The following is a 12679-nucleotide window of genomic DNA, read 5'->3' as shown; positions in this document are numbered from 1 at the left end:
TCTTAGGGTGAATCCTCTAAAATATTCATGGAGAACAGACCTTTGGGTTGAGAAAAGCAACAACAGCCATTTTGACCACATTATGTAATATCTCTGTGACCACACCTTGGTTTGTACAGCTTCTTTGTTACTACACACACATCATTACTGTGTTTTCATGTTTTTATTTATTTATTTAGATGTAAAACATATTATTTCTTGTTTAAACAGGGAAATATCCAAAGCCTCACGTGTACATTTGTCCGAGATAACATACTGTTGGGTGTATGAATGGTTTTATAGCAGTAGTAGATAATGAACAGTCTGTGCAGCATATAAACTTAGCATTCAAGTGTTATTTTCCATATTAAACTCTTAAACGGGTCAGTAAAAAGCTTGGCTGTTGACGTACTGTATGTGGGTGTTTTTATAAATAATGGGGCCAATGTGTGACATTGGGATCAACATTTCTAAATGGTTTGAAACAAAAATAAAACATATTTTCATGCAGTTTCACATGTGTATTTAGAGGAATAAAAGTGAATATATGCAAATTGACCCATAACTCCACCAACTGTATACAACAACATAGGACTAGGGCTATACATAATTTAAGCAGGGTTCATACAGACATAGGCAAGTCAAATTCAATGACTTTCAAGGACTTTTTCAAACACTTTTGTAATTTTTAAGGACCTCAGTGTAATACAATTGTATGATTTATATAATTGTACATAGGGCCTACTAAAAAAGCTTAGCATTCAAGTGTCAAAAAGGTAGGTCATTACAACTTTAATAATAATGTTTTTTTTTGGCTCTGCCAATGCATTGATATACAAGTTATAATTACATTCTAAAATATATAAGAATAATGTTGACATTTTCTGACTAAATAGATTGGATGCATGCATGAGGTGGCCGACACAGGCACACAGAATAAAACCATGCATATCGGTAGCATTAATCTCACCATTTGAATCTCACCATCAATGTTTTTATGAGAAAGTGACCAAAAACCACGTTCCTTTTTAATGGAAGGATTTGTATGGAAAGACAAGTTGAAGCCAACATTAGATGTTGTCGTCCTCATAATAACCGCAAGTGGTTCATCGCAAAACATTAGCGCAACCCCCTTTCAATTGAAGAGTCGGGAAACAAACTAAAGTTGTCACGACTTCTGCCGAAGTCAGCCCCTCTCCTTGTTCGGGCGGCGTCACCGGCTTTCTAGCCATCGCCGCTCCATTTTTCGTATATCCATTTGCCTTGTCTTGTTTCCATACACACCTGGTTTTCATTTCCCCAATTAAGCTACTTGTATTTAACCCTCTGTTTCCCATCATGTTTTGTGTGTAATTGTTTTCATTGTTAGGTGGTGTTAGTTTACGCGCTCTAATTTTATGTTCCGTTTTTTGAGCGCGTTTGATTCATGTAGTGCTCTCGTTTTTTGGAACTATAATAAAAGTGCGCCTGTTCATTATTATCTGCTCTCCTGCACTTGACTTCGCCTCCAATACACCATCCTGACAAAAGTGGCCACATCTCTCGCAAAAACTGATCAAAAATGAAATCACAGATAATAAGGGAGCAGTGGAACCTTTAAATTGGCTACAATAATTACAAGGACTTTTCAAGCACCAAATTGAGCAAATGTAGGCCTATTCCAGTACTTGAATATCTGAGCTCCAAATTCAAGTTAAAGTAGGCTACTTCAAGCCCCTTGTATTGTTTACAATTGCAGGTGTAACATGGAAAACAAAATGTGTCATTTTATTCCATTACCAGATCAATTACAGTCCCATTCTCAATTGCTTTTAACAGTACCACGAATTAGAACAGGTCATGGTAGAAATATTTTTATTTACTCAGGTCTGTGGTCCTGGAATTCTCTCCTGAAAATTACAAAATTTGATGATCTTGTCTTGTTGGTGGAGTTTAAACACTTGATTGATGTCAATATCAGAGAAGAGTGTAATTGTCTTTAGGACAGCTGTTTTGTAGTCAAGACATTCCTGTTTTTTATGTAATATGTAATTGTTGTACTGTATGTGTGTCTATAGTTTTGTCTAACGTTGTGTTAGTGTATGTAAGCTTTTTTGTCTGAAACTTTGTTCCCCCTGCTGCTATTGGAGCAGGTCTCTCTTGAAAAAGAGATGTTATCTCAATGAGAAAAACCTGTATAAATAAAGGTTAAATTAAACATTTTAAAAATACTCCCGAGTGGCGCAGGGGTCTACGGCACTGCATCTCGATGCAAGAGGTGTCACTACAGTCCCTGGTTTGAATCCAGGCTGTATCACATCCAGCCGTGATTGGGAGTCCCATTGGGAGGTGCACAATTGGCCCAACGTCGTCCGGGTTTGACCGGGGTAGGCCGTCATTGTAAATAAGAATTTGTTCTTAACTGACTTGCCTATTTAAATAAAGGTTAAATAAATATATTGTGAATAAGGGTTCTAGGCTATGTCATTTGTTGTCATTATATCCAGAATAATTCATAGGAATAGTCTGTCCTATACAATTGCGCACAGTAGACTCGGGTGTCCAATCCGAGGCCCAAAAACATAAACCCATTACCTTGACGCTATCTCTGTTAAATCTAAACGAGATCGTGATGTATATCTAGCAGACCACAACATATGATCAACATCAGGGATGAGAAACTTTGATGGGGGTGGGGGCCACAAAAAATCTGACCTCATCATGAGGGGCCGCAGTTGCTACCGGGTCTGCATATCCACATAGGGTGGAGAGAAATGTTTGCAGTTTAAATATGATATCTGAGTGAGACTGACTAAGATCTCTGTCTGGGTCTCAGTTTACTGTTGCGAGTTAGAATAGCAGAATACACAAGGTGCAATTTCGAAATTTGGTTCATCAGAAGTTTTTCTCGTTTTGTCAGTCACTGATAGTCCCATGTCAGCAATTATTATTTTTTGATTGCTATGTTAATTTAGCGGTTTTGGACAGATCCATAGGTTTTAAATCAACTCGTGAATTTGATTGAATATAGCTATGATCCTCCCTTATATCTTAAAGTAATTACATGAAAAGAATGTGCAGATTATTATCAATGACTTATCAAGAGCTGTAACAAGTTGTCCAGAATAGGAAATCCTCACTGGTACCCTAGTTTATAGAAAGAACCATGTGTACTATCAAACACGTATCCATAACTGCATGTTTACCATTGTATCCCTATCAGCACAGTAATCTAAGTTAAAACCATCAGGCTTTGGTTAATAAGTAGGTCAACATGGTGGTCACTTAAATATATGCTATATACACAAAAGTATGTGGACACCCCTTAAAATGAGTGGATTTGGCTATTTCAGCCACACCAGTTGCTGACAGGTATATAAAATCGAGCACACAGCCATGAAATCTCCATAGACAAACATTGACAGTAGAATGGCCTTACTGAAGAGCTCAGTGACTTTCAACGTGGCACCGTTATAAGATGCCACCTTTCCAACAAGTCAGTTCATCAAATGTCTGCCCTGCTTGAAATGCCCCGGTCAACTGTAAGTGCTGTTATTGTGAATTATACAACGGGTGGGTCTAATCCTGGATGCTGATTGGTTAAAACCGCATTCCAGCTGGTGTCTATTCCACAAGTTACCACCGGCTAAATCTATTACGTTAAAATGCCTATTCACTCTGTTCCATCTGAGTCCGCAATCCACTGTCTCACCAGGATGAAATAGTATGAATAAATTAATCAAAATACTGTTTTTAATTAAAATATGTCAATCATTATTTAAATATGTTGGTAACCCATCTCGGGCCTAACAACACCCGTGCCAATATATCCTCCAAACACCGGCTTCTTGAGCATTTTCACTTAAGTGGAAACGTCTAGGAGCAACAACGGCTCAGCCACGAAGTGGTTGGCCACACAAGCCCACAGAATGGGACCGCCGAGTGCTGAAGCATGTAAAAATCATCTGTCCTCAGTTGCAACACTCACTACAAAGTTCCAAACTGCCTCTGGAAGCAACGCCGGCACAAGAACTGTACAAGAACAGCTGCACACAAGCCTAAGATCACAATGCTCAATGCCAAGCGTCGGCTGGAGAGGTGGAAATCTCGCCACCATTCGACACTCGACACATACTTTTGGTCATGTAGTGTATTTAGGACACAACGTAGAGGAGATACATATCTGTGATTACTTAATAATTACCTGTATAATGTGTATATCCTTAATTAGTCTGGATATACTGGCTGACGGCTTAATTGAGACTGTAATATGCTGCTTTGTGAATTCATTGATAAACATTTGAAATCAACTCAAGCCATTGAACATACTTTCTTGAGTTTATAAATGCATGAGAAGGCTCTGGCCTAGCCAGTATGTTAATACCATGCTGTATGCATCTATTAACTTTCCACCAGCCCAACTGTTGTTCAGCCATCCGTGTGTGTGTGTGTGTGTGTGTGTGTGTGTGTGTGTGTGTGTGTGTGTGTGTGTGTGTGTGTGTGTGTGTGTGTGTGTGTGTGTGTGTGTGTGTGTGTGTGTGGTGTAACTGTTCAAGAGCCAGTGACTCTCACTTTTAGGGCTTAAAAAACATATTTAGGTACATGCAGCTTTTCTGAACTCACCCACCACAACGACTTCTTTGATTTAAGAAATTCTGCGTCATCATAAGCAGCGGAGTAGAATGTGCCTCAGGCATGTCAAATAATGCATTTAGGTCACATCAGGATTAAATCACATACAAAAAATGGACTAAATATTAATTTAAGTTCAAGCATCAGCCAATTAAAAGTAGTACACGTGATCAAAGACTAGATGTTAGCTGTTCCCATTATAAACTCAGCAAAAAAAGAAACGTCCCTTTTTCAGGACCCTGTCTTTGAAAGATAATTCGTGAAAATACAAATGACTTCACAGATCTTCATTGTAAAGGGTTTAAACACTGTTTCCCATGCTTGTTCAATGAACCATAAACAATTAATGAACATGCACCTGTGGAACGGTCGTTAAGACACTAACAGCTTTCAGACTAACAGCTTTCAGACGGCAATTAAGGTCACAGATATGAAAACTTAGGACACTAAAGAGGCCTTTCTACTGACTCTGAAAAAAAACTAAAGAAAATGCCCAGGGTCCCTGCTCATCTGCGTGAACGTGCCTTAGGCATGCTGCAAGGAGGCTTGAGGACTGCAGATGTGGCCAGGGCAATAAATTGCAATGTCCGTACTGTGAGACGCCTGAGACCGCGCTACAGGGAGACAGGACGGACATCTGATCGTCCTCACAGTGGCAGACCACGTGTAACAACACCTGCACAGGATCGGTACATCCGAACATCACACCTGCGGGACAGGTACAGGATGGCAACAACAACTGCCTGAATTACACCAGGTACGCACAATCCCTCCATCAGTGCTCAGACTGTCCGCAATAGGCTGAGAGAGGCTGGATCGATTTGGTGGTGGAGGGTCCGTCATGATCTGGGACGGTGTGTCACAGCACCATCGGACTGCCTGCAATGACAACAAGCTCAATCTCAATGCTGTGCGTTACAGGGAAGACATCCTCCTCCCTCATGTGGTACCCTTCCTGCAGGCTCATCCTGACATGACCCTCCAGCATGACAATGCCACCAGCCATACTGCTCGTTCTGTGTGTGATTTCCTGCAAGACAGGAATGTCAGTGTTCTGCCAAGGCCAGCGAAGAGCCCGGATCTCAATCCCATTGAGCACGTCTGGGACCTGTTGGATCGGAGGGTGAGGGCTAGGGCCATTCCCCCCAGAAATGTCCGGGAACTTGCAGGTGCCTTGGTGGAAGAGTGGGGTAACATCTCACAGCAAGAACTGGCAAATCTGGTGCAGTCCATGAGGAGGAGATGCACTGCAGTACTTAATGCAGTTGGTTGCCACAGCAGATACTGACTGTTACTTTAGATTTTGATCCCCCCTTTGTTCAGGGACACATTATTCCATTTATGTTAGTCACATGTCTGTGGAACTTGTTCAGTTCATGTCTCAGTTATTGAATCTTATGTTCATACAAATATTTACGCATGTTAAGTTTGCTGAAAATACATGCAGTTGACAGTGAGAGGACGTTTCTTTTTTTGCTGGGTTTATAACTTGGCACATTTAGCACTATGCTAATCTCACCAGGTGGCAGTGATTATTTAACATATTTCGCATCAGATTATCAACGATTTTAAACTTCATCCACAAACAAATGGCATTTTTTATGGTCAATTTGGCCACCAGAAGGACATGTTTAAACGTCCAAATTCAAGTTTACTTATGTTTCCCTTCACTTGGTCTGTTTCAAGTGTAGAGTACCAACATTGCATGAATGTCACATCCTTGACTAGGTTACTTACTAACGTTACATTAGACAAAACTTGTTTTCGCATATAGGACAAAATCCAAAAGTTTTTGCTTATCCGTTTCACGTTCACTTTAGCTGTGGTTTCGAGCCCCCCTCCTGTCAAACTTTTTTGTTAAGGAACTGTTCACTGCCGGTTGTCAATGCGGATGCTCGATTAAAATTATGCATATGTGACGAAATGGATGGTTATAATAATGCTTATAAGGGTGTTTTCACACTTGGTCCCTTTCAGACAATGTTTTTGAACTCAGTGCTGTTGGCTTAATTGTCGATAGGTGGTCTTTGTTCGGTTCGCTTGAATTTCGCGGTCTAGTTCCCTTTTTTAGGGCATTGTAAACACAAAACTCCCCACGTTCGCTTGTCATTATTCCCGCACCACACACTAGACTACTGCAACACAACACCGTTTCCCCTGCCATAACCCCTCATATTGGTGCCACGAAAGAGAAAAGATTATGATGTGCATGTTCGAGGAAAACAGGTGCTGTTTTTGGATATTGATTAGCGATTTTTCTAGGTTGCACAGGAATTCAAAATATGTCTAATTTTTTGTTCAGGATTATTTGTTTTCAATAACTGATCTATGGGCTAAAAGAGCTCCATACTATTCTTTTGATTGTGGGGTTTGAATAGTGTGAGAAGACAACAACTTACTTGATGAGAATCACAACACAGCTGCGCAGACCAGCTGGCTGGTGTGTTTACGGACATATTCAATCAATCCTTATCCCAGTCTGCTGTTCCCACATGCTTCAAGAGGGCCACCATTGTTCCTGTTCCCAAGAAAGCTAAGGTAACTGAGCTAAACGACTACCGCCCCGTAGCACTCACTTCCGTCATCATGAAGTGCTTTGAGAGACTAGTCAAGGACCATATCACCTCCACCCTACCGGACACCCTAGACCCACTCCAATTTGCTTACCGACCCAATAGGTCCACAGACGACGCAATCGCAACCACACTGCACACTGCCCTAACCCATCTGGACAAGAGGAATACCCATGTGAGAATGCTGTTCATCGATTACAGCTCAGCATTTAACACCATAGTACCCTCCAAACTCGTCATCAAGCTCGAGACCCTGGGTCTCGACCCCGCCCTGTGCAACTGGGTCCTGGACTTCCTGACGGGCCGCACCCAGGTGGTGAGGGTAGGTAACAACATCTCCACCCCGCTGATCCTCAACACTGGGGCCCCACAAGGGTGCGTTCTGAGCCCTCTCCTGTACTCCCTGTTCACCCACGACTGCGTGGCCATGCACGCCTCCAACTCAATCATCAAGTTTGCGGATGACACTACAGTGGTAGGCTTGATCACCAACAACGACGAGACGGCCTACAGGGAGGAGGTGAGGGCCCTCGGAGTGTGGTGTCAGGAAAATAACCTCATACTCAACGTCAACAAAACAAAGGAGATGATTGTGGACTTCAGGAAACAGCAGAGGGAGCACCCCCCTATCCACATCGACGGGTCAGTAGTGGAGAAGGTGGAAAGTTTTAAGTTCCTCGGTGTACACATCACGGACAAACTGAACTGGTCCACCCACACAGACAGCGTTGTGAAGAAGGCGCAGCAGCGCCTCTTCAACCTCAGGAGGCTGAAGAAATTCGGCTTGTCACCAAAAGCACTCACAAACTTCTACAGATGCACAATCGAGAGCATCCTGTCGGGCTGTATCACCGCCTGGTACGGCAACTGCTCCGCCCACAACCGTAAGGCTCTCCAGAGAGTAGTGAGGTCTGCAGAACGCATCACCAGGGGCAAACTACCTGCCCTCCAGGACACCTACACCACCCGATGTCACAGGAAGGCCATAAAGATCATCAAGGACAACAACCACCCAAGCCACTGCCTGTTCACCCCGCTATCATCCAGAAGGCGAGGTCAGTACAGGTGCATCAAAGCAGGGACCGAGAGACTGAAAAACAGCTTCTATCTCAAGGCCATCAGACTGTTAAACAGCCACCACTAACATTTAGCGGCCGCTGCCAACATACTGACTCAACTCCAGCCACTTTAAAAATGGGAATTGATGGAAATTATGTAAAAATGTACCACTAGCCACTTTAAGCAATGCCACTTAATACAATGTTTACATACCCTACATTACCCATCTCATATGTATATATACTGTACTCTATATCATCTACTGCATCTTGCCATCTTTATGCAATACATGTACCACTAGCCACTTTAAACTATGCCACTTTATGTTTACATACCCTACAGTACTCATCTCATATGTATATACCGTACTCTATACCATCTACTGCATCTGCCATGCCGTTCTGTACCACCACTCATCCATATATCTTTATGTACATATTCTTTATCCCTTACACTTGTGTGTGTGTGTAAGGTAGTAGTGTGGAATTGTTAGGTTAGATTACTGTTGGTTATTACTGCATTGTCGGAACTAGAAGCACAAGCATTTCGCTACACTCGCATTAACATCTGCTAACCATGTGTATGTGACTAATAAAATTTGATTTGATTTGATTTGATTTGACATAGGGTACAGAATCTATTCTAGCTCTTAAAGGGGCAGCAGCCTTCACGGGGTGTAAAATCTTCAATTACAGCATTATTTAATCTGCAGTTATTCTATTACCAATTATATTTACATCTTCATATTATCTTCTAATTACAATTATTAGGTCTCATCTTTTAGCTAAATGCAATCTATTAGCTTCGGAAATGTAAGTAGGTATATCTAGCTGTTCAACAACACATTCTGATGGAATGGCTTGTCCTGCACTGTAAAAACCCTGCTAAAACCCAGAGTGCATTGAGGGAATGTTGAAAAAAGGTATTGGTTCCTTTCTAAACATAGCAATGTGAATGCAAAGAGGACTCAGACCACAAAATAGGTGAAGTGAACTGGCAAAAGAGTTGAGTCCTCATTCATAAGCAAGGGCAGTGTGAATAAAAAGAGAACTGAGTTATTTCGCTTTTTTTACCCCAGACTTCACTTTAAAGAGGACTTAGATCGGTTGTTCTAAAGATGACTATATGTGAAAACACCTTAACCTTAAAACGTTGTACATGTAATTGTAGCCCACATAAGAAATTAAGTGGTGTTTTTGGTCAAACAGTAACATTATACTATGCTATTATATCGCATCGGCAGCATTACACCCCTGTATAGCAGTAGCCTATGTGTCGGTCTGCAAGAGGGTGAGAAACTCCTCATTAAATAGATTTTTTATCTTTATTTACACGGTTTTGGTTGCACTTCCTTTCAGAACACACTATCACAATAATTGTAATTCTACATTTCAAAGGAAAAAACAATATCTCACTTGGGATTGAAACTTGCTACAAACAGTGAATAGTACCAGGAGACAGGCTGGCTACACTGCTAATGATCCAGTTGACATTTCTTGCATGTTTAAGTAACTTTGAATAGCAGATCGTGCCATTTGACTTCTCTTAAGGACGCTTCCATGAACAAGTGTTGGATCATGTCCAACTATGTCAACGATTTTAATAAGCTGGAGAAGTTAGTATATGGCTTAATGTGCCAGGTTATGAAATGAAAACAGCTAACATGTAGCTTTTGATCACGTGCAACTATGTCACGATTTTAGTTGGCTGATGCTAAACTTAAACTAAAACTTAAACTGTTTCTAATGTCCTCAAGTATGGCCCCACTATTTGTAATCTACTGGCACTGCCATTTCCTGTTGAGGCGATAACTGTGGATTCTCCACAGTGCGCTGGGGCATGGACCAGAGAGGGGTTTTGAAGAGCCAGTCTGTGGGCCTGGGGGTAGGGATCAGTAGGGGTGTGCTCTGACTTCAGACTGTCCATTCAACATTGTAATATATTAGCCTGGCTCTGCCAGAGCCTGTGGTGGGCATCCTAATTAGAAAGACATTGATGCGTTTCAAATAGCACCCTTTTCCTTATATAGTGCAGTACTTTTGACCAGGGCCAAATAGGGCTCTGGTGATAAGTAGTGCACTATATAGGGAATATGTTGCCATTTGGGACTCCACTATTGGGTAAGCTAGCTGGAAGGGAATTGTTATATCAACTGGGTTATGTGTATTATCGATCTGCTACATGATCATTGAGTACACGTGTGACTGTTGAACCAATAAAACAATAAATGTTTACTTTGTTTTAGATGGATTTATTTTACAAGTTATCCAGTCAGGGTCACTGTGAGGCTTGCCTCCTATCTCTGCATTCACCTCACATGTCACACTTCTAACATATTCTCAGATAACACTAGGTAACATATTTTCAGATAACACTAGGTAACATATTTTCAGATAACACTAGGTAACATATTCTCAGATAACACTAGGTAACATATTCTCAGATAACACTAGGTAACATATTTTCAGATAACACTAAGTAACATTCTCAGATAACACTAGGTAACATATTCTCACATAACACTAGGTAACATATTCTCACATAACACTAGGTAACATATTTTTATTTGTTATTCAACCTTTATTTAACTAGGCAAGTCAGTTAAGAACAGATTCTTATTTACAATGACGGCCTACCCCCAGGGACGGGGGCCTGGGATTAAAAATTAAAAAAATTATACAGTATAAATATAGGACAAAACACCCATCACAACAAGAGAGACAACACAAATCTATATAAAGAGAGACCTAAGACCACAACATAGCAAGGCAGCAACACATGACAACACAGCATGGTAGCAACACAACATAGTAGCAACACAAAATGGTAGCAGCTCTAAACATGGTATAAACATTATCGGACACAGACAACAACACAAAGGGCAAGAAGGTAGAGACAACAATACATCACACAAAGCAGCCACAATTGTCAGTAAGAGTGTCCATGATTGAGTCTTTGAATGAAGAGATTGAGATAAAACTGTCCAGTTTGAGTGTTTGTTGCAGCTTGTTCTAGTCGCTTGCTGCAGCGAACTGAAAAGAGGAGTGACCCAAGGATGTGTGTGCTTTGGGGACCTTTAACAGAATGTGACCGGCAGAACGGGTGTTGTATGTGGAGGATGAGGGCTGCAGTAGATATCTCAGATGGGGGGAGTGAGGCCTAAGAGGGTTTTATAAATAAGCATCAACCGTTGGGTCTTGCGACAGGTAGAGATGACCAGTTTACACGAGTATAGAGTGCAGTGATGTGTCCTATGAGGAGCATTGGTGGCAAATCTGATGGCCGAATGGTCAAGAACATCTAGCCGCTCGAGAGCACCCTTGCCTGACAATCTATAAATTATGTCTCCGTAATCTTTCATGGGTAGGATGGTCATCTGAATCAGGGTTAGTTTGGCAGCTGGGGTGAAAGAGGAGCGATTACCATAGAGGAAACCAAGTCTAGATTTAACTTTAGCCTGCAGCTTTGATATGTACTGAGAGAAGGACAGTGCACCGTCTAGCTATACTCCCAAGTACCTGTATGAGGTGACTACCTCAAGCTCTAAACCCTCAGAGGTAGTAATAACACCTGTGGGAGGAGGGGCATTCTTCTTACCAGACCACATGACCTTTGTTTTGGAGATGTTCAGAACAAGGTTAAGGGTAGAAAAAAGCTTGTTGGACACTAAGAAAGAGCATTTAACACAACATCTGGGGAGGGGCCAGCTGAGTATAAGTCTGTATCATCTGCATATAAATGGAGGAGAGAGCTTCCTACTGCCTGAGCTATGTTGTGGAAGTAAATTGAGAAGAGCGTGGGGCCTAGGATCAAGCCTTGGGGTACTCCCTTGGTGACAGGTAGTGGCTGAGACAGCAGATTTTCTGACTTTATACAATGCACTCTTTGAGAGAGGTAGTTAGCAAACCAGCCCAAAGACCCCTCAGAGACACCAATACCCATTAGCCTGCCCACAAGAATGGAATGGTCTGCCGTGTCAAAAGCATGGCCAAGTCAATGAAAATAGCAGCACAATATTGCTTAGGATCAAGGGCAATGGTGACATCATTGAGGACCTTTAAGGTTGCAGTGACACATTCTTAACCTGAGCGGAAACCAGATTGCATATCCGAGAGAATACTATGGACATCAAGAAAGCCAGTCAGTTGAAGTTTTTCCAACACTTTTGATAAACAGGGCAAAATAGAAATAGGCCTATAACAGTTAGGATCAGCTTGATCTCCCCATTTAAATAAAGGACGAACCGTGACTGCCTTCCAAGCAATGGGAACCTCCCCAGAAAGGAGAGACAGGTTAAAAAGGTTAGAGATAGGTTTGGCGATGATAGGGGCAGAAACCTTAAAGAAGAAAGGGTATAAACCATCTGACCCAGATGTTTTTTTGGCGTCAAGTTTAAGGAGCTCCTTTAGCACCTCGGACTCAGTGACTGCCTGCAGGGAGAAACTTTGTAGCGGGCC

The sequence above is a fragment of the Salvelinus alpinus genome, chromosome 30 (genome assembly GCF_045679555.1).
Source record: "Salvelinus alpinus chromosome 30, SLU_Salpinus.1, whole genome shotgun sequence".
Lineage (NCBI taxonomy): Eukaryota > Metazoa > Chordata > Actinopteri > Salmoniformes > Salmonidae > Salvelinus > Salvelinus alpinus.
Note: the sequence above shows the minus strand (reverse complement) of the source record.